Source organism: Macaca thibetana, chromosome 12 (genome assembly GCF_024542745.1).
Source record: "Macaca thibetana thibetana isolate TM-01 chromosome 12, ASM2454274v1, whole genome shotgun sequence".
Lineage (NCBI taxonomy): Eukaryota > Metazoa > Chordata > Mammalia > Primates > Cercopithecidae > Macaca > Macaca thibetana.
The window spans coordinates 26843037-26865687 of NC_065589.1; the positions used below are offsets into that span (position 1 = coordinate 26843037).

The window sequence follows — 22651 nt, forward strand, 5'->3', positions numbered from 1 at the left end:
AGGCACAAGAATCGCTTGAACCTGGGAGATGGAGATTGCAGTGAGTCGAGATTGTGCCACTGCAGCCCAACCGGGGTGATAGAGTGAGACTGTCTCAAAAAAAAAAAAAAAAAAAAAAAAAAAAAAAAAAAAAAAAAAAAAAAAAAAGAAAAGAAAAAGGAAAAAGAAAAAGAAAAAAAGAAAAAAAAAGAAAGAAAACCAAGAGCTGATAGCTACCAGTGATGATAACTTCCATTTATTAAGTGCTCAGATGCTTTATGTATGTTTCATAAATCCTCACATGTGGCTCTGTGAAGGAAGATGCTGTCTTACTCTGTTTTGTATGAGTGCCCTGAGGCTTTGAAAGGCTAAGAAGCTTTCCCAAGGTAGTGAAGCTGAGGTTAGAACTCCATTTTCTTTACCTCTAAGTCACAACTCTTGTCGTTACTATGGTTCTTGAACTTTCATGAACCAGTAAAACTTCAAAAAGCAAAAACAAAACAGAAAAATAATTTTTTACATGTCCAAATAAATAAAAAATAAAAGGAACTATCATTATCTACTCAACATAATTTTATGAAAGAAATTTAATGTTATGATATAATAATTTTATTACATTTTAAAATGCTAGCATGTAACATTATTTTGCAGTACTTTGTGATTTTGGAAGGCCAGAAGTCCATGAATGTGTTTGATTCCTAACCTGGAGGAAATGCTTGCTTTGAGCATGTGTGTAGCTAGGGTTACATCACATCTTAGAACAAAGAACAGTTCTTCCTGGGAACAGCTGGTAAACTTACACCAACATACTTATATAAACACTGTGTTGACCTTATCTTCCTCGTTTTGTTGAAGACCAGTGAAAATTTTCCCATAGACCAGCACAGGTCTGAAGACAAACCTTTGGATACCATGTAGAACAAAACTGTTTTCCTCATGTATGTTTTTTAGAGATAGGGAGACAGATGGGTAGGTATAGATTGCAAAGTTCAGTTTCACTTTCTAGACCTGTAATGTAAGACATGGCTCCTCCCCGTGCCTATGGGGACTGCAGTAGTCCCTTGGTATCTGCCACGAGATAACGTTATCAGAAAACACAGGCTTTTCCCTATTCTTTAAGGCAATGGACTGAATTGGGTTTTCCTTTCTGCTTTATTGTTTTCACATGTTTGCCAGCTCTCAACTGACCATTTTCTTTCACTGATAAATTTGAAGGAAATTATAGTCCCTGCACATGGAAGGCCAGAAGTGTCCCCTCAAGCCTCTAGATAACAAAAAGGGACTATTTCTTTCATCTCTCAGATCAACTAAAAAATTGAAAACAGGGCCGACTCCGTCAATAGGAGCTGGAATGATAACTCCATGGCTAGGAACAACCACCGTTAATGTAAAAGATTAGTTTTCAAAGCTTATATGAACACGAGGAACAGTTTTCCTCAGTGTCATTGTTAACTTAATTTAATGACAATGTTACTTACATAAGTGCAAACATAAAACTAGGTATAAAGGCTGATGCTTATAGCGCTTCTGATTGTAAAACTGAAACAAATTTACAAACGGAAGAATAAAACTCTAAAACCAGTAAAACTCAAATTAACAACATAAATTTGGTGTGACAGATGAAGTTTTGAGAAAATTAAACGGCTACTCCCAGTGTGAATGTATTACTGGCTGTCATGGTACAGGTTTTGGAATTTGGCATGCTTATGCTGTTGCACGATGCATTGGAGTGACCTCGATTTCTCCACCATTTCTCCATTTGAACTACAGAGATACTTGGCACCTAAACCTCCTTTGCTTTCATTTGGCATAAAGTCATCTTTTATTTCACAAATCTACCTTTGTTTTTCTCTCATTTGCTTATGTCAATTAAAATCCTCACGCCTGTAATCCCAGCACTTTGGGAGGCCGAGGCAGGTGGATCAACTGAGGTCAGGAGTTCGAGATCAGCCTGGCCAACATGGTGAAACCTCACCTCTCTCTACTAAAAATACAAAAATAAACTGGATGTGGTGGCACGTGCTTGTAGTCTCAGCTACTTGGGAGGCTGAGGCAGGAGAATTGCTTGAAGCTGGGAGGTGGAGGTTGCAGTGAGCTGAGATTGTGCCACTGCACTCCAGCCTGGGTGACAGAGCAAGAGTTTGTCTAAAAAAACCTACTTGACAATAAAGTGATCTTGAAGACAAATACAAAGACAATGAAATAAAGTAGTTAAAAATACTCATTACAAGGTTCATTTCCTTTTTCAGTCTTCCCTGCTGCCGGATCCTAGAGAAACTGGAAGGGGCTGTATCTGCTTTATCTTTGTATCTCCAACACCTACAACAATACTCCAGCACACAGAAGACCCTAAATCATATTTGTTGAATGAATGAATAGATGAATACAAGTCTTGATAGAAGGAAGTAATGGTCTGGTACAGAAGGGGATGTGAACTCATATGGAGGTAAAGAGAGTCAATAAGCAATGCCACCACAGCAGCTGAATAGTGGAAGATAATTTGAAAAAAAAATGGAGAGATATTTCTTTAGCTACATGTGGAATTTACCAATATGCTACTGAGGAAGGATTGATAGAGAATATCAGTGTCATACCCTGGTGCTAGTACTATATCATTTGCATTTTTTTGGTGTATAAATGTATGATTGTGTTATTTATTCAGTAAACTATAGTTAATTCCATAATATAGGCTTTATCGTTATCAACAAATCTTTCTAATGCCCTTATAAAATGCAACTTCAAAAGTAGGGAAATCAATTGGTTGTACTTAGCGGGGAATCAACCGGGCCTACCCAGCCAATATGTCAGCATCTTGTTTCCTTAAGTATGTTAGTCAATGCCTTGGTTTGAGGTGGGAGGTAGAGGTGATGGTCCTCGTGGCATTCCAGGCTGGTGACATTTGATGGTCCTCCAGGCATCACAGGCATGGCCAGACCCTTGGTTGGGAAACAACACTTTCTAAGAGCAATAATAACCTAGTGAAGGAGCTTAAACTAAGGCAATGCCTTGCTGCTGGAGTGTAAGAGATGTGGAACAACTCATGGTATCTACTTTCCAGACTGTCCCCTGGCCCAGGTCACATGGGTTTGTGCCTGAGTCTTCAGGAGAGGGGTCATTGGGAGCAGGAGGCAGCATTACTTTGTTATCCATGCCAAAGGGGAAGAGGAAATTTTCCCTTACTTAAAGAAGAGCAAAACATTGCATCAGCATCTCAAAATCAGCAGCTTTGGTAGTGCTGTGACTTTTGGTTTCTCTGAACTAGTGTTCCTCAAAGGAGCCAGTATCTGAATGGTTTGCTACTCAGCCACAAAGAGATAAGAAGCCTGTGTCAGAATGCATGTGAACATGCTGCTTCCTTCCTAGAAGTCTTGCTGTGAAAAAGAAGGTCTGCCCATCTATATCATTTTGGCTGGTATGTCTCCGGTCTGCAGTTATTATTTTTAGTATTTGCTCTCACGTAAATGGTAAGGTCTGGCCTTGTTAATGTATAACTCTAGTCTCTCAGAGAGTACTGCTGATAAAGATTTTTTAAAGTTAAATTAGTTCAACCATTGTGGAAGACAGTGTGGCAATTTCTCAAAGATTTGGAACTGGAAATGCCATTTGACCTAACAATCCCATTACTGGGTATATACCCAAAGGAATATAAATTATTCTATTATGAAGATACATGCATGCATATGTTCATTGCAGCACTATTCACAATAGCAAAGACATGGAATCAAACCAAATGCCCATTGATGATAGACTGGATAAAGAAAATATGGTACACATACACTATGGAATACTATACAGCCATAAAAAGGAACAAGATCATGCCTTTTGCCAGGACATGGATGAAACTGGAAACTATTATCCTCAGCAAACTAACAGAGGAATAGGAAACCAAACACTGCATGTTCTCACTCATAAGTGGGAGCTGAACAATGAGAACACATGGACACAGGGAGGGGAACAACACATACTGGGACCTATTAGGGGAGGTCATGCGGGAAGAGCATCAGGAAAAAGAGCTAATGCGTGCTGGGCTTAATACCTAGGTGATGGGTTGATAGGTGCAGCAAACCACCATGGCACATGTTTACCTATGTAACAAACCTGCACATGTACCCTGGAACTTAAAAAATATTAAAAAAAGAATAAATAAAAAAATGTTCTTAAGTCACTCAGAGATGTAATGAAATATTCAGTCCTATTTCACTTCCCAAAAAAGGGCTTGGAGAAGCTTATGGACTGTGCAGTAGGTGTCCTCGCATGCCCTGATAAGCAGAGAAGAATGGCTGGTTTGCCTGTGGTACGTATGACCTCATTGTCCCAATTGCCCTGTGACTGGCTGGACTGTTTAGTCATAAAGGTGTGGTCCAAGCAGTGATCTGGAGTCAGGGAAATTAAACTGCAACAGTCCAGCTGGGACCCTTGTGCCATTACGCAGTGAAGCTACTGGGAAGCTGTGTCTTCAGGGGTCGGGGAATCTGAAGCTTTGTTTCACATCCCTGCTATGGTGTGAGGCTTCTCTCTTTCCAAAGCTAATTATTTGAAGCCATTGTGAACTCTTACTTTCAGGCAATTTGAGTTCCAACAGTTTATTTCACTGTCAGTTGTTTTGAACTTAAAAATAATTTTTCTACCAAAAATAATAAAAGAAAAGAAGGAACAAAGGGCCAGCTCATGGAAATCAACTTAAATTCAAACCTAGATGAACTAATGGACATTTGCAATGAAAAGAAGCAGAGAAATCAAATGTTATAGTTTAGGTATGCAAACTGTGTTTGCAAATCCATTAATAACTGAACATAACGAAATTAATAAAAATAATTTCTTTTTTCTACAATATGGCTTTGACAATGGCATTTTTAATTAGTGGAGGAGAGGAGAACGTTGGAGACTTGTGGAGATTATCGAGGGGGAAATTCTCAGCATATTTGAAGGCTTTAGAAGTTAAGGAATAATTTTCCTTAAAACTTTACTTTGACACCCATGTTTTACTAGCATTGATCAGTCACCCCAAGGTTCATTTTTAAACACAAAGAAAGAATACAGAGACTTGAGAGTGTGAAGGATCATGACTGTAGTCCCAGCGACTCTAGAGGCTGAGGCTGGAGGATCACTTGAACCCCAGAGTTCAAGGTTACCGTGAGCTGTGATCGCACTACTGCACTCCAGCGTGGGCATCCTAGAGACACCTGTCTCTATAAAAACAACAAGAAAGAAAGAATGTGGGGAAAAGGGGATGGGTATCTTGGGTCAGTTTCCTGGAATTCAGACTGTGAGCGTAGTTGACTGGGGAGCCGCTCTGAATCAACCCCTGTGGAGTAAGGGAAGCAGAACTGGAGAACAGGAGATGCAGCGACTGCAAAGGACTTGGCTGATGGCAGGGCAGCCCTGAAGCAGGCACAACCCTTCAGTTGTCTGTCTCCTCATTGATCAGTGAGTGGATAGGGGCCACTTCAGGAGAGGTGTGACTTGCAGCATGCAACTCCCCAGCTGAGAGCAATTCCCAGGGACAAAGTCTCCTGAGTACCATGGCCACTGATATGGTTTGGCTGTGTCCCCACCCAAATCTCATCTTGAGTTTTAGCTTCTGTAATTATCATGTGTGGTGGGGGGAACCTGGTGGGAGATAATGGAATCATGGGGGCAGTTTCCCCTCTACTGTTCTCGTGGTAATGAATAACTCTCACGAGATCCTGTGGTTTTATAAGGGGAAACCCTTTCGCTTGGCTCTCTGATTCTCTCCTGTCTGCCGCCATGTTAAGACCTGCGTTTCCCCTTCTGCCGTGATTGTGAGGCTTCCCCAGCCACGCGGAACTGTGAGTCCATTACTCCTCTTTTTCTTGATAAATTACTCACTCTCGGGTATGTCTTTATCAGCGGCATGAAAATGGACTAATAGAGCCACCAACACCACAGCCGTTGGTGGAATTGGTTCCGGTCCTGAAATCACAGTATCCACTATATCGCCATATATATATATATATTTTTCTCTCAGTAACTGGGCAAGGATGGGAAAAAAGAAGAAAAAGTGTGTTTATGTATGTGCGTAAAGATAGGGGAAATAAGGCTGTGGAGGAATTAACCAAATTGAGCTTTGGAAGACAGAGGGCAGCAGGGAGCAGCTCTTGCAACACCTTTCTGAGGGGAAGAGGAGGTGAGAGGGAAGACCCTGCTCAGGCTGCAGGCTGCTCTTGCCAGAACAGTTGAATTGCTGGTGAGGGTATGCTGCCCTAGGGGAAGGAGGGACAGCAGCCTGTGACCTGATATTCAAGGCGGGGAACAGTGGATGACATTTTGTATTTTACCTTAGGGGGTCCTGCACAGAGAAGCAGGTAAGGGCTGCTATGGTAATTCCCAACTTTTTTTTTTTAATATGGCAATACAGATCAGTTTTTTTTTGTTTTTTGTTTTTTTTTGGTGACATTTTGCATCTTTCTACAAAATAGTGTTATGCAGGCAATTTTTCTTTTCTTTTTTCTTTTTTTTCCCAGGCTGGAGTGCAAAGGCCCAGATCTCGGCTCCTTGGGTTCAAGCAATTCTTCTGCCTCTGCCTCCCAGGTAGCTGAATTACAGCACCACCATGCCTGGCTAAGTTTTGAATTTTTTTTTAGTAGAGATTGGGTTTCACCACGTTGACCAGGTGGTCTCGAGCTCCTGACCTCAAGTGATCTGCCTGCCTCGACCTCCCAAAGTGCTGAGATTACAGGTGTGAGCCACTGCGCCTGGCCTAGGCAATTATTTTTGATGCCAAAGTAGAAATAATTGTTTTCGTTGATTTTTAAATTAAGGCCAGGTGTGATGACTCACACCTGTAATCCCAGCACTTTGGGAGGTTGAGGCCAGAGGATCACTTGAGGTCAAGAGTTCAAAACTAGGCAACATGGCAAAACCCCATCTCTACAAAATATAATACAAAAAATTAGCTGGGTATAGTGGCATGCACTTGTAGTCCTAGCTACTCAGGAGGTTGAAGCAGAAGGATCTCTTGAACCCAGAAGTGTGGGGTTACAGTGAGCTATGACTGCACCACTGCACTTTAATCTGAGGAATGGAGCAAGACCCTTTCTTTAATAATAATTAATAATAATAAGTTTTAAAATTAACTGCGCTCTAAGGATTTTTGTGATACCTTCCGAGACATACTGTTTATTGTTGCAGAACTGATTGGATTTTCTTTTATAGAGCTCTGACCATAGAGGATACAAAGCAAATAAATAAAACAATCCTTGCTTTCAAAGGAAATTTTGATACAATTTTGAAAAAAAAAAAGAATGCAAAGTATGCTGCTCTTCCTAATGCCAAGAAGTATTTTACTTTTCAGCAAAAACCTTCTCTTAAATGTGGAGAACACTCAGGGGGAGGTAGAAGACAGAAAGCAGTGAACAGATTCATCTTCCTTCTCTATCTGAAAGTTTAAGCAGTCCGTGCTTTCCAGAGTGAGTTAGCATGCTATTTTATACAAATTCTGGGAAATCTCGGGTGTTTAAGTGTTGCTTTCTTGTTTGTTTAGTTTTCATGGTACTCTGGAATGTGTGTATCTCAGACACTTGAGAGGCGTTCTGTAACGTATATTCCAGATATTATCCCTTAGTCATCTTTTGGACTAGTCTGTCTGCAATTGACGAGTGTGCTTTTGAAATCCAGAGTTATGTTTGTTTAGGAAATTATTAATTGCTTGACATCGATGACCCTATTTTGTGTTTCTTTATTCTATTTTGTAAATTAAAAAATACTTCTCGTATCTTTGTATCTTTAACTTTGCCTTTATTACCTGAAAAATAGCGTATTTGCTGCTTAGGCAATGACCACTGCAAATCAGTGTTTGGTGGGAATGGCAAAGGGAACATGTAACTGTGCCTGAGAAGTAGTCTTTCTTTATCTCTTGTTCCGCTCTTACGGATTCCAGCGAACCACTAGAACAAGCCTATATCAGCCACTTACCAATTCTCTGCAGTGATTATGTTTGAAGCAGATGTTTATGTTTTCATTCCTGGTAATACTGGTGGGAATACTCTTGATAAACATGAGATGTGGGAAATATTTATTTCTGGGTCCTCTATTCCTCTTTCAGAAACCTTTCTCTCTCTCTTTTTTTTTTGTCCACTGCTTCAAACTCCAGGCTTGCCACTTCTTAGTGGCATGACTGTCTCCTTTGCCCATCCCACCTAGACCACTCCATAGCTTGTGGGTCAACCTCCTCACCTGGCTTTCCTGGCACCTCTGCTGTATAAACTTGCTCTTTTGGTTTCACTGCCTCAGGGCCTTGTTAAAAGATTTGCCGGTTCTTCTGATAAACTAGTCTAGGCAATGCTGTTAACAGTTGATCAAAATCAACCCCAAATATGCCTCCCCTAAGAATCCATTCCCATTCTAATCTGACTGGGGTCTTTAATACATTTAATTCCAAGTTTTCCAGTCTGGCCTGTGCTTAGGGACAAATTCACCGGATAAGCACAACACATTTTTCTGGAGCTTCTCATTTACTTTAAGAATTTTATAGGAAAAACTCACGTTATTTTCATATTAAAAGAAATAAAGGGCCGGGCGTGGTGGCTCAAGCCTGTAATCCTAGCACTTTGGGAGGCCGAGATGGGCGGATCACGAGGTCAGGAGATCGAGACCATCCCGGCTAACACGGTGAAACCCCGTCTCTACTAAAAAATACAAAAAACTAGCCGGGCGAGGTGGCGGGTGCCTGTAGTCCCAGCTACTCGGGAGGCTGAGGCAGGAGAATGGCGTGAACCCGGGAGGCGGAGCTTGCAGTGAGCTGAGATCCGGCCACTGCACTCCAGCCTGGACCACAAAGCGAGACTCTGTCTCAAAAAAAAAAAAGAAATAAAGTTACAGATTACATTAGACATCAGAATTGCTCATATCTTAAAAATAAAACATAAGAAAATAAGAAATTTTTACTTTTGTTGAATTATTCCGGGTTAGGTCTCTAGATACCCTGCAAGGCTTGCATAAAAATCTGAAGAAGCCAAACTTCTTTGGTTTAAGCAAAAAAAAAAGTTTTCAATGCTCAGAATTATAGACATTTGAGGAGGTTAATTTGTTTTTTTTTTCTTTTCAGCACTTCTCTGATCATTTGCCCAGATGGGATGTATTTGCTGGGCCAATAATGTGGGCAGGAACACATTTTTCAGGCCTGAATATTTTTTGAATCTCTTTACAAAGTCTTCTTTGGGTCTATTTGTGTTTTTGCTCAAGTCTTGGTTGGTGAGTTAGAGATCTAAGTGATGACATTTAGCAAAAACATGGCATGGAGCTGCTTTTTCGTTTGCATTTTGGGCTAAGATAAGACACTTTATGGGCTTCCTTATGAAGGATATTTTACATTTTTTGAAATATTTACTTACAGTAGTCAAGTCAATGCCAAACAAGAGAATGAATCTTCAGGGAACTTTGAAGATAGGTTTAAACTTTTAAACATACACATTTGTTTTATTGTATCATAAATTATATTCTTTAAAGAAGAATTATAATGAGGAATTGAAAAATTATGGGTTTTTTTTTGTCAGAGGATTCTCTATGGAGAAATTATTGTAGAATTGGACAACAGTGCAAATTATTTACACTTTGTTGCTTTTAAAAAATTTTTATCTTTTTTTAGTTTTTTTATTTTTGTTTTTTTAATACTTCAAGTTTTGGGATATATGTGCAGAAAATGCAGGTTTGTTACATGGGTATACACATGCCATGGTGGTTTGCCACATCCATCAACCTGTCATCTATGTTAGGTATTTCTTCTAATGCTATCCCTCCCCTATCCCCCCACCCCCTGACAGGCCCTGGTATGTGATGTTCTCCTCCCTGTGTCCGTATGTTCTCATTGTTCAACACCCACTTATGAGCGAGAGCATGCGGTGCTTGGTTTTCTGTTCCTGTGTTAGTTTGCTGAGAATGATGGTTTCCAGTTTCATCCATGTCCCTGCAAAGGACAAGAACTCATCCTTTTTTATGGCTACATAGTACTCCATAGTGTATATGTCCCACATTTTCTTTATCCAATTTATCACTGATGAACATTTGGGTTGGTTCCAAGTCTTTGCTATTGTGAACAGTGCTGCAATAAACATACATTTGCATGTGGTGTCTTTATAGTAGAATGATTTATAATCCTTTGGGTATATACCCAGTAATGGGATTGCTGGGTCAGATGGTATTTCTGGCTCTAGATCCTTGAGAAATCGCCACACTGTCTTCCACAATGGTTGAACTAATTTACACTCGCACCAACAGTGTAAAAGTGTTTCTGTTTCTCCACATCCTCTCCAACATCTGTTGTTTCCTGACTTTTTAATGATCACCATCCTAACTGGCCTGAGATGGTATCTCATTGTGGTTTTGATTTGCATTTATCTAATGACCAGTGATGATGAGCTTTTTTTAATGTTTGTTGGCCACATAAATATCTTCTTTTGAGAAGTATCTATTCATATCCTTCACCCACTTTTTGATGGGGTTGTTTGTTTTTTTCTTGTAAATTTGTTTAAGTTCATTGTAGATTCTGGATATTAGCCCTTTGTCAGGTGGAAAATTGCAAAAATTTTCTCCCATTCTATAGGTTGCCTGTTCACTCTGATGATAGTTTCTTTTGCTGTGCAGAAACTCTTTAGTTTAACTAGATCCCATTTGTCAATTTTAGCTTTTGTTGCCATTGCTTTTGGTGTTTTAGTCACGAAGTCTTTGCCATGCCTATGTCCTGAATGGTGTTGCCTAGGTTTTCTTCTAGGGTTTTTATGGTTTTAGGTCTTATGTTTAAGTCTTTAGTCCATCTTGAGTTAATTTTTGTATAAGGTGTAAGGAAGGGATCCAGTTTCAGTTTTCTGCATATGTTTGGCCAGTTTTCCCAGGACCATTTATTAAATGGGGAATCCTTTCCCCATTGCTTGTTTTTGTCAGGTTTGTCAAAGATCAGACAGTTGTAGATGTGTGGCATTATTTCTGAGGCCCCTGTTCTGTTCCATTTGGTCTACATATCTGTTTTGGTACCAGTATGATGCTGTTTTGGTTACTGTAGCCTTGTAGTATGTTTGAAGTCAGGCAGTGTGATGCCTCCAGCTCTGTTCTTTTTGCTTAGGATTATCTTGGCTATACAGGCTCTTTTTTGATTCCATATGAAATTTAAAGTAGCTTTTTCTAATTTTGTGAGGAAAGTCAATGGTAGCTTGATGGGGATAGCATTGAATCTATAAATTACTTTGGGCAGTATTTCCATTTTTACCGTATTGATTCTTCCTATCCATAAGCATTAAATGTTTTTCCATTTGTTTGTGTCCTCTCTTATTTCCTTGAGCAGTGGTTTGTGGTTCTCCTTGAAGAGGTCCTTCACATCCTTTGTAAGTTGTATTCCTAGGTATTAAATTCTCTTTGTAGCAATTGTGAAGGGGAGTTCACTCATGATTTGTCTTTCTGTTTGTCTATTATTGGTGTATAGGAATGCTTGTGATTTTCGCACATTGATTTTGTATCCTGAGACTTTGCTGAAGTTGTTTATCAGCTTAAAGAGATTTTGGGCTGAGACAATGGGGTTTTCTAAATATACAATCTTGTCATCTGCAAACAGAGACAATTTGACTTCTCTTCCTATTTGAATACCCTTTATTTCTTTCTCTTGCCTGATTGCTCTGGCCAGAACTTCCAACACAATGTTGAATAGGAGTGATGAGAGAGGATATCCTTGCCTTGTGCCAGTTTTAAAAGGGAGTGCTTCCAGTTTTTGCCCATTCAGTGTGATTTTGGCTGTGGGTTTGTCATAAATAGCTCTTATTATTTTGAGATACATTCCATCAATACCTAGTTTATTGAGAGTTTTTAACATGTAGGGCTGTTGAATTTTGTTGAAGGCCTTTTCTACATCTATTGAGATAACCATGTGGTTTTTGTCATTGGTTCTGTTTATATGACGGATTATGTTTATTGATTTGTGTATGTTGAACCAGCCTTGCATCCCAGGGATGAAGCTGACTTGATTGTGGTGGATAAGCTTTTTGGTATGCTGCTGGATTTGGTTTGCCAGTATTTTATTGAAGATTCTTGCATCGATGATCATCAGGGATATTGGCCAGAAATTTTCTTTTTTTGTTGTGTCTCTGTCAGGTTTTGGTATCAGGATGATGATGGCCTCACAAAATGCGTTAGGGAGGAGTCCCTCTTTTTCTGTTGTTTGGAATAGTTTCAGAAGGAATGGTACCAGCTCCTCTTTGTTCCTCTGGGATAATTCGACTGTGAATCCATCTGGTCCTGGGTTTTTTTTTCTTTTTTTTGGTTGGTAGGCTATAAAGTACTACTTCAATTTCAGAACTTGTGATTGGTCTATTCAGGGATCCAGCTTCTTCCTGGTTTAGTCTTGAGAGGGTGTATGTGTCCAGGAATTTATCCATTTCTTCTAGATTTTCCAGTTTATTTGCATAGAAGTGTTTATAGTATTCTCTGATGGTAGTTTGTATTACTGTGGGATCAGTGTTGATCTCCCCTTTATCATTTTTTATTGTGTCTATTTGATTCTTCTCTCTTTTCTTCTTTATTAGTCTGGCTAGCAGTCTATCTATTTTGTTAATCTTTTCAAAAAACTAGCTCCTGGATCCATTGCCTTTTTTAAAAAGGGTTTTTGTGTCTCTGTCTCCTTCAGTTCTTGCTCTGATCTTAGTTATTTCTTGTCTTCTGCTAGCTTTTGAATTTGTTTGCTCTTGCTTCTCTAGTTCTTTTAATTGTGATGTTAGGGTGTCGATTTTAAATCTTTCCTGCTTTCTAGTTTGTGAATTTAGTGCTAAAATTTCCTTCTAAACATTGCTTTAGCTGTGTCCCAGGGATTCTGCTACATTGTGTCTTTGTTCTCATTGGTTTCAAAGAACTTGTTTATTTCTGCCTTAATTTCATTATCTACCCAGTAGTCATTCAGGAGCAGATTGTTCAGTTCCCATGTAGTTGCGTGGTTTTGAGTGAGGTTCTTTATCCTGAGTTCTAGTTTGATTGTACTGCAGTCTGAGAGACTGTTTGTTATGATTTCCATTCTTTTGCATTTGCTAAGGAGTGTTTTACTTCCAATTATGTGTTCAATTTTAGAACAAATGCAATGTGCTGTGAAAAGAATGTATATTCTGTGGATTTGGGGTGGAGAGTTCTGTAGATGTCTATTAGGTCTGCTTGTTGCAGAGCTGAGTTCAAGTCCTGGATATCCTTGTTAATTTTCTGTCTTGTTGATCTGTCTAATATTGACAGGGTGGTGTTAAAGTCTCCCAGTATTATTGTGTGGGAGTCTAAGTCTCTTTGTAGGTCTCTAAGAACTTGCTTAATGAATCTGGGTGCTCCTGTATTGGGTGCATATATATTTAGGATGGTTAGCTCTTCTTGTTGCATTGACCCCTTTACCATTGTGTAATGCTCTTCTTTGTCTTTTTTGATCTTTGTTGTTTTAAAGTCTGTTTTATAAGAGATTAGGATTGCAACCCCTGATTTTTTTGTTTGTTTGTTTTTTTGCTTTCCATTTGCTTGGTAAATATTCCTCCATCCCTTTATTTTGAGCTTATGTGTATCTTTGCATGTGAAATGGGTCTCCTGAATACAGCACACCAATGGGTCTTGACTCTTTATCCAATTTGCCAGTCCGTGTCTTTTAATTGGGGGCATTTAGCCCATTTAAATTTACGATAAATTTTGTTATGTGTGATTTGATCTTGTCATTGTGATTCTAGATGGTTATTTTGCCCGTTAGTTGATGCAGTTTCTTCATAGTGTTGATGGCCTTTACAATTTGGTGTGTTTTTGCAGTGGCTGGTCCCAGTTGTTCCTTTCCATGTTTAGTCCTTCCTTCAGGAGCTCTTGTAAGGCAGACCTGGTGACAAAATCTCTCAGCATTTGCTTGTCTGTAAAGGATTTTATTTTTCCTTTGCTTATGAAGCTTAGTTTAGCTGGATGTGCAATTCTGGGTTGAAAATTCTTTTTTTTAAGAATGTTGAATGTTGGCCCCCACTCTCTTCTGACTTGTAGGGTTTCTGCTGAGAGATCTGCTGGTAGTCTGATGGTCTTCCCTTTGTGGGTAACCCAACCTTTCTCTCTGGCGGTCCTTAATATTTTTCTCCTTCATTTCAACCTTGGCGAATCTAACAATTATGTGTCTTGGAGTTGCTCTTCTCAAGGAGTATCTTTGTGGTGTTCTCTGTATTTCCTGAATTTGAATGTTGGCCTGTCTTGCTAGATTGGGGAAGTTCTCCTGGATAATATCTTGAAGAGTGTTTTCCAACTAGGTTCCATTCTCCCCCGTCACTTTCAGGTACACCAATCAAATGCAGGTTTGGTCTTTTCACATAGTCACATATTTTTTGGAGGCTTTGTTCATTCCATTTCATTCTTTTTTCTCTAATCTTATCTTCATGCTTTATTTCATTAAGTTGATCTTCAATCTCTGATATCCTTTCTTTTGCTTGATCGATTAGGCTATTGATACTTGTTTATGCTTTACGAAATTCTCATGTTGTGTTTTTCAGCTCTATCAGGTCATTTATGTTCTTCTCTACACTGGTTATTCTAGCTAGCAATTATTCTAACCTTTTTTCAAGGTTCTTAGCTTCCTTGGATTGGGTTAGAACATGCTCCTTTAGCTCGGAGGAGTTTGTTACTACTCACTTTCTGAAGCCCACTTCTGTCAATTCATCAAAATTATTCTCCATCCAGTTTTGTCCCTTGCTGGCGAGTAGTTGTGATCCTTTGGAGGAGAAGAGACATTCTGGTTGTTGGAATTTTCAGTCTTTTTGTGTTGGTTTTTCCTCATCTTTGTGGATTTATCTAACTTTGGTCTTTGATGTTGGTGACCTTGGATGGAATTTCTGTGTGGACGTCCTTTTTGTTGATGTTGATGCTATTCCTTTCTGTTTGTTAGCTTTCCTTCTAACAGTCAGGCCCCTCTGCTGCAGGTCTGCTGGAGTTTGCTGGAGGTCCACTCCAGACCCTTTCTGCCAGGGTGTCACCATCAGAGGCTGTAGAACAGCAAAGACTGCTGTCTGTTCCTTCCTCTGGAAGCTTTATCCCAGAGGGGCACCCGCTAGATGCCAGCCAGATCTCTCCTGTATGAGGTGTCGGTTGATCCCTGCTGGGAGGTATCTCCCAGTCAGGAGGCATGGGTGTCAGGGACCCACTTGAGGAGGCAGTCTGTCCTTTAGCAGAGCTCGAGCACTGTGATGAGAGATCCGCTGCTCTCTTCAGAGCTGGCAGGCAGGAAAGTTTAAGTCTGCTGAAGCTGTACCCACAGCTGCCCTTCCGCCAGGTGCTCTGTCCCAGGGAGATGGGAGTTTTATTTATAAGCCCGTGACTGGGGCTGCTGCCTTTCTTTCCGAGATGCCTTGCCCAGAGAGGAGGAATCTAGAGAGGCAGTCTGGTTACAGTGGCTTTGCCGTGCTGTGGTGGGCTCCACCCAGTTCGAACTTCCCAGCAGCTTTGTTTACACTGTGAGGGAAAGCAGCTGACCCAAGCCTCAGGAATGGCGGGTGCTCCTCCCCTCCACCAGGCTCGAGCATCCCAGGTCGACTTCAGACTGCTGTGCTGGCAGCGAGAATTTCAAGTCAGTGGATCTTAGCTTGCTGGGCTCCATGGTGGTGGGATCTGCTGAGGTAGACCACTTGGCTCCCTGACTGCAGCCCCGTTTCCAGGGGGTGAATGGTTCTATCTTGCTGGTGTTCCAGGAGCCACTGGGGTATGAAAAAAAAACTGCTCTAGGTAGCTCAATGTCTGCCCAAATGGCTTCCCAGTTTTGTGCTTGAAACCCGGGGACCTGGTGGCATAGGAACCTGAAGGAATCTCCTCGTCTGTGGGTTGTGAAAACCATGGGAAAAATGTAGTATCTGGGCTGGAGTGCACCGTTCCTCATGGCACAGTCCCTCATGGCTTCCCTCTGCTAGGGGATGGGGTTCCCCAACTCCTTGTGCTTCCTGGATGAGGCAATGCCCCATCCTGCTTTGGCTTGCCCTCTGTGGGCTGCACCCACTGTCTAACCAGTCCCAATGAGATGAACCAGGTACCTCAGTTGGAAATGCAGAAATCACCCGCCTTCTGCATTGCTGTTCCTATTCGACCATCTTGCCAGCCATCCATCCTTTGTTGCTTTAATGCCCATTGTGTCCAGCTGTGACTTCATAGCTCATATGCTTTCTTTACAAAGGAGTTCAAATTAATAGTAGACTCAAAACATTGCAAAGTCATTTCCTTTGAAGAAAAAATTCTGTTTTTATATTATTCTCAACAAATAATTTACAGTCAGTATTGATTGAAATATGTTAGTATCTTTTGTCAGAGATGTTGGGGAAAAAAGTATATTTTATCTTCCTGCATAAGCATTTTCCTAGAGATAATGGGGGCTTTTTGGGAAAGGCTTACCCCATAGTGGTTTTACTATACTCATGCTACTTCATGAAATCTAGCAGAAGGGATTTATTATTCCAATCTCAGTGACACTTTGCTGAATGGATGAATGGACATTCATGTCATCTCAGTGACAACCCGTAAAATCATTTATCAATCACTTAAACCTCAGTGCTGATTTATCGGCTCTAGTTCAGGCCTCAGGTTGAGAGAAAGGTGTGGGGAGATAGTCACATGTGGTCCAGGGTCTGGTGTTCTATGTTAGGTAGTTTGGATGTTGTTCTTTGGAGAATAGGGTACTAAAATGGAGATTTGGGGATACAGAAATGTGATCAATGTTTTGCTGGTTTTAAGAGGGAGTAATTATGGTGAGTAAGGGATTGGCAGGGTGAGGGTGAACTGAGGAGCCTAATAGTCCCATAGTTCTTTCCTTTGTAATGAATTTCTCACTATGTAGTGTGCTGTGAGTGAGGCTCATGGAAGGTGTTCAGTAACGATTTGCTGAATGGATGAATGGATTTAGCATGCATCAGAGCTTAAAGATGATCATGTGTCTGCTTTAATCCCTGATCTTGTACGCTGTTTTTCCAGCCCAGCAGCCCCATGACTTGGGACAGGACAACATACATCAAGGACACTTGAGCAACCCACTCAGTTCACCCCTCTTCCTTGCCTCGTGAGACTAGTGGCCAGTAAGGCCGAGGTGGAATTTAAATTCCATTTGGGGCAATCACCAGGGATCTCTTTTTAATTCTGAGATAAACCTCCTTGACCTTGGCTTCTATTTTGAATCCTGATTCTGTCTGCCAACCTAAAATAGTCAAAAGGGTCAGAGTCAGTTTAAAGAAAGTTTATTCAAGCATGAAGATTGAGGATGGCCATCTTGGAAGCACAGATTCCAAAGAATGGAAGTCAGCGTCCTGAGGTGTAGAAATTTGGGATTGTTTATATAGATAAAGTTTAGAGAAGCTTCACAGAAGTTCAATATCCTTCTACATAAGGCTTAAAGCATAGTTACAACCATCTGATTAGCTGAGATGATTTTTCTTTTAGGAAAGGTATATTTAACATTCCACAGTAAAGATATAACAGTCAAACAGTCATGGGGTCTTTTGCACCATCTGGTCTGAGTTAGGTACAGGACAATAAAGGAGGAAGTTAATCTATAACAAAGATCAGTGATTGGAAGGATAGAAGGTCTGGCTTTGGGCCTGTCCTGGTCATTTACAGAACAAGAACAATGAAGAAGAGAGTTAATCTGTAATAGAAGAAACAGAAGCTGCAGGCTGGGCACAGTGGCTCACCCTGTAATCCCAGCACTTTGGGAGGCTGAGGTGGGAGAATTGCTTGAGCCCAGGAGTTCCACACCAGCCTGAGCAACATAGTGAGAACTCCATTCCTACAAAAAGAAAATAAAAAAGGAAAAGAAAGAAACAGAAGTTGCAAACATGTTGCATGCCTCAGTCTCCAGGGCTTAACTTCCCCTTGGCATAATACATTCAGAGGGTCCTAAAATGTATTTTCATTTCAGTTTCACCCATTTCTTCAAAATCTTTTGGAGAAAGCGTTGCAGAAGAATCATGTATTTAGGTCGTTTATGTAGGTCAAAATCCCACATTGCTAGGAAGGCTCATTCCTAGGAACTCATGTCCCATGGAGGGGAAAGTTGGAAAAGACCAAAGCTGAATTATGAAGCAAACACGGGAGAAATGGTCCTGAAACCTGATTCAGGCTACATGACTGCCTTTTTAATCAAAGTAATTTTTTGAGTGACCATTATTCCAGACTTTTCAGGTGTACATTGGCTCAGTTGCAAACAAATGCTGTAACAGCAGTGTAGGCAAAAACAGGACCAAACACCACAAATCATTATAATTACTAGAATAAGTAACAGCTTTTGCCACCAAGTTTCTAAGATTTAAAGCAGTTGCTTAGGCAATCATTTGGAGAGGGCCTTAGATCTGAAAAGTCAGTTATTTGGGTTTTCATATCAGCCATTAAGTTAGTGATGTTATCTGATTCATCAGGGATTTGGACACAACACTGTTTCTACGTTAGCACAAGCTCCCACTTGGGCTGCAGCGAGTATGTCTAAAGCCATACAGTTCTGTAATATAGCCTTTCTCATAAGAGTAACTTCATTGTTTAATAATGAAATACCCATATGGCTATCATTTAGGGCCTTTGTGTATCATTGGTTAGGGCCTCTACATGCCAAATGACATCCTCAATACCCGGTTGTAGTATGAAGATGAAAGCTAATAAGTGGTCATACCCATGAAACATAGAACAAACCCAATGAGATTGTGAATGAGGAAAATTTGCAGGTTTTAGCAGAGTATGAACTACTCAGCCCTGTGCCCAAGCATATCCCAAGGAACATCACCTAATCATCCTGGGGGTAACTGTGACCATAAGTTAGTGCCACAAAGCCCAGACGTTCCATTTGGAGCTAACCAATGAACACCTGCTGGTTGTGCCCATTCGGTGGCATGCCAATCAGTACTCTATCTCTAGTGCTATTGGGCCAGGTATTTTGGGTATAATTTCTCTGTTCCCAAAATAAGGGGACAAGCTGACTGAGCTGGCCAAAGAAGGGGGCAAGCCAGATAAAACCATCCCAAATTTGTGTTGTATCGTTCTAAAATTGACTTGTCTCAACTCTCAATTGGGGCAGCCTGGTTGTTTCATCCCTCAGTAGGGACAGCACCAGCATGAAAGCTAATGGACTAGTTTCTTTTCCTGAGAAGCTCTTACTATGATCTTTATTCTGTAAAGTATTATTAATAGGCCAGTGATATACTTTATCCTTAGTCCTACTAGCGTCAACATCGATGACTATTTTTGAGAAACACAGATATATTTCTGATATTCTGTCCTATCTTTTCCTGTGAGATACTCACCATAGAAGGCCAAAACTACTAGAAAGGGCATGAGACCACATACCCAACAAGCATATTTTTGTAATCTTTTAGCATAGTCTTGGGCACATTGCAAAGAGAGGTTTGCTTCAAGGGCAACAGCTGGTGATAGTAGAACCAAGACATGAGAACTAAGAATAAAAAGAAGTTTAGTGGGAGCTTGTAAAGGAAAATCTTCATCATCTATTTATTAACAAATGTTAATAATAAGCATTTGTTTACATATAGACCTAGTATGAAGCCTTGGGTTTTAGCTGTCTACATCAGGTATCCTCTTTTTTTTGGCCTGGCATTAACTTGAGTTGAGAGTCACCTTCCAGGGAAACATTCCACTCAGGAGATAGAGCCTTTTTGATGAGAAACATGGATCTAGGAGTCTAGTCTTTATCATTTTACAGCACGAGGATTAGTAAAGGACACTTTGTAAGGGCTCTTCCACTTCAGTCAGAGACAGTCTTTTAAAATATGCCATTTCCAATAAACAAAATCTCCTGGTTAAAGACTGTGGGTCTTTAATTCTTCATTTCCTGAGAGGTCTCTAAGAATCTTTCACTAGATTATAATTCTTAGTTAATTGTTTCATAAGGTTATAATAATAAGGGAACATGTCTCCCTTTATAATTAAGGAGTTACAGTTCTCTGGGAGCAGATTCACAGGTTTGCCAGTTACAACAACAACTGATATTTTCTAAATGAGACTGATCTTAGGTTAAGAAAAACCAATGAAAGAGACTTTGGCCATGGAATCTTTAAAACTTCTGTTATTTTTGCCAATTGAATCTTAATTATTCCATTTGTATGCTCCACCAATCCAAATGATTGGGGATGACACGCACAATGAAAGTGTTGGAGGAGAGGGCAACTTTTACATACTGAGTGAATTTTCTGTCTGGTAAAATGAGTACCTCGGTCACTGTGGAGTTTTAAGGGAGCTCTCCAAGTCAGAATAATCTTTCCTGAAAGAATTTTACTTACTGCTAAGGCAGTCAGTCACTCTTCTACATGGATACACTTCGAACCAATGAGAAAACATGCAAATAATCACTAGAACATAATGGTATCCTTGCAGTGGTGGCAGCTGAATAGAATCTAGTTGTCGAACTTCATAGGGGCCTTCAGTTAAAGGCAAATGTCCTTGGGAACTGTGTAAAGGTTTCCCTAGATTATATTTTGAGCAGATAACATGGCAGTGATTGTATACCTTGTGAGCTATAATCAGAGATGGTTTTTAAAAGTATTGTTTTCCCCAAGCAACCATTTCCTCAGGGTTCCAATGGGTTAATCACGTATATAGGTTAAAAATGATGACTATAATTCAGCAGGAAGCATAGGTAAATTATTTGGCCCACACCACACCTCATCTTTGGGAGAGTGTGCTCTCCTTTTTGTCTTCCAATTTTCCTGTTCACCTTCTGGAGCTCTGTACTTAACTCATTTTATGTCAAATTCAGGTGCTTCTTTAAAATTTAATATAGATTACTTTTCTTGTTTAGATGCATTTAGTGCAGCTCTTTTTGCTGCCGTATCAGCTAGCTGATCTGGAGTATCTGATTTGGGATGATCTGGGATTTTAATAATGGGCAGTGATCTTGGTATAATAATAAGTCTTCTAGCAATTGTGAAATAAGGTGTCCAATTTTTACAGACTGATGAGAAGCATTTAAAAACCTTCTTTGTTTCCATAGCATTCCAAAATCATGAGCAACTCCAGAAGCAGATCTGCTGCCTGCGTGAATATTAGCAGTTATTCCTTTTGCCAATTGACAGGCCCTGATTAATGCTATCAATTCTGCTTGTTGAGCACATGTGGCTCCTGGAAGGCAATCACTTTCTATTTCTCCCATTAAAGATACTATAGCATAACCTGCACAGTAAGTCCCAGATTCATCCTTTAAGTAAGATCCATCTGTAAACCAAACAACATCAGTGCTAGTAAGGGGAGTCTCATGGAGGTCCGTTCCGGGAGAGAGAAGCTGGTTGGTTAAGATTTTGCAATCTTGTGCCCTGTCATCTGAAGCCAGAGGCAAAAGAGTGGCAGAGTTTAGATGACTGGACCTAGAGATTGTAATGTGAAGGGCAGAATTAGGGGGATGCTGACCTTTGACTGTCATCTATACCCTTAATCCCCTAGAAGTTCCCCTGCCCAATACATCGGTTCTACTTGCTTCTGGAGTCTCAATTACCTGAGCCCACCGCAGCCTAAGCACATGAAAGCAGTTTTCTTTAATTCAACAGTGGTTTTGGAGAGCTTTTTATCTTCTTCCTATAGGGAAAGAGCTTTGTCAGAGCCTCTCTTGAACAGGTCCACCATTGGAAGTAACTCTCCCAGTTATTGTTTAATTTTAGAGCTGTTTTTCTAATTGTGTGTGTAAATAAGCTAATTTAGGTATTTCAAAGGTATCTCATTTTGGTCATTGTAGTTTGGTGTCTTCACGGGTTAAGACTATTTCTCTAGATATTGACAGGAGATGGCCCCATAAGTATTGCATAGGAATCCAACCGGAGTTTCCACAGGTGGATCTCTCCTTTCAGAAGGAAGATGCGGTTTTACATAGATAACTGCCCATAAATTAGGTTCTTTTTAAGCTGAAAGGGAAAGATGTTTTGGATCTGGTGTGCTGCCTAATGAGGATTACTCCTCAAGGTGTCATCTATGAGTTGCTTCTCCCCTGTTAAGCGTCTTGGCAAAACCATGAATCCTGGGTGCTTAAGGCACTGGGAGAGCAGCCTTTCATGGGGTCCCCTGCGTTAAGCAAGATTCCCCCTGTGTTCTTTTTTGAGGATTGCCTATGGGACCATTGCACATCACGAGCAATGAGCTCAAACACTCCCACAAGAACCTAGTTGCCTAAGGTACGTTTTGTCCAGGAAGAATAGTGTTCCTTATCTTTGGGATTTATCTTTGTTCTAATTAAAAGCTTTCCATTGGCTTTGGCCACTCAAAAAGGGACTTTAGATATGTCAAATGAACCCAGCTTCCGAGTTTAGCCAGTTTGTTTGTTTTTTTTAATTACAAACTTTGCTTAAACCACAAAAAATTCACTTCCTCTTTCCAGAGAGAGAAATGGTTTCCTTCCCTGACCATAGTGCGAATGAGAGAAAAGGCTATACGAACTCTAATGCATAGTTCAACAAACAACTCTTAACCTCAGAAAAAAGTGAAAATCACAAATCTATAGGACAGGCACAGTAGCTCATGCCTGTAATCCCAACCCTTTGAAAGGATCACTTGAGGCTAAGAATTTGAGACCAGCCTGGGCAACATAGTGAGACCCTGTCTCTACAAAAAATAAATTAGCCAGGCATGGTGGCCCCGCACCTATAGTCCCAGCTTCTTGTGAGACTGAGTTGGAGGGATTCCTTGAGCCTAGGAGTTTGAGGCTGCAGTGAGCCATGAGTGC

General features: G+C 40.4%; 1 long non-coding RNA gene across 1 annotated transcript in view; it reads left to right on the forward strand.

Moving 5' to 3' along the window:
* Nucleotides 1-5693: 5693 nt before the first annotated feature.
* Nucleotides 5694-22651, forward strand: part of LOC126932463 (uncharacterized) — a 160367-nt gene continuing 143409 nt past the window's right edge. The window contains exon 1 of the long non-coding RNA XR_007718193.1: nucleotides 5694-5789. This is a non-coding gene — a long non-coding RNA (uncharacterized LOC126932463). The remainder of the gene's footprint in view (nucleotides 5790-22651) is intronic.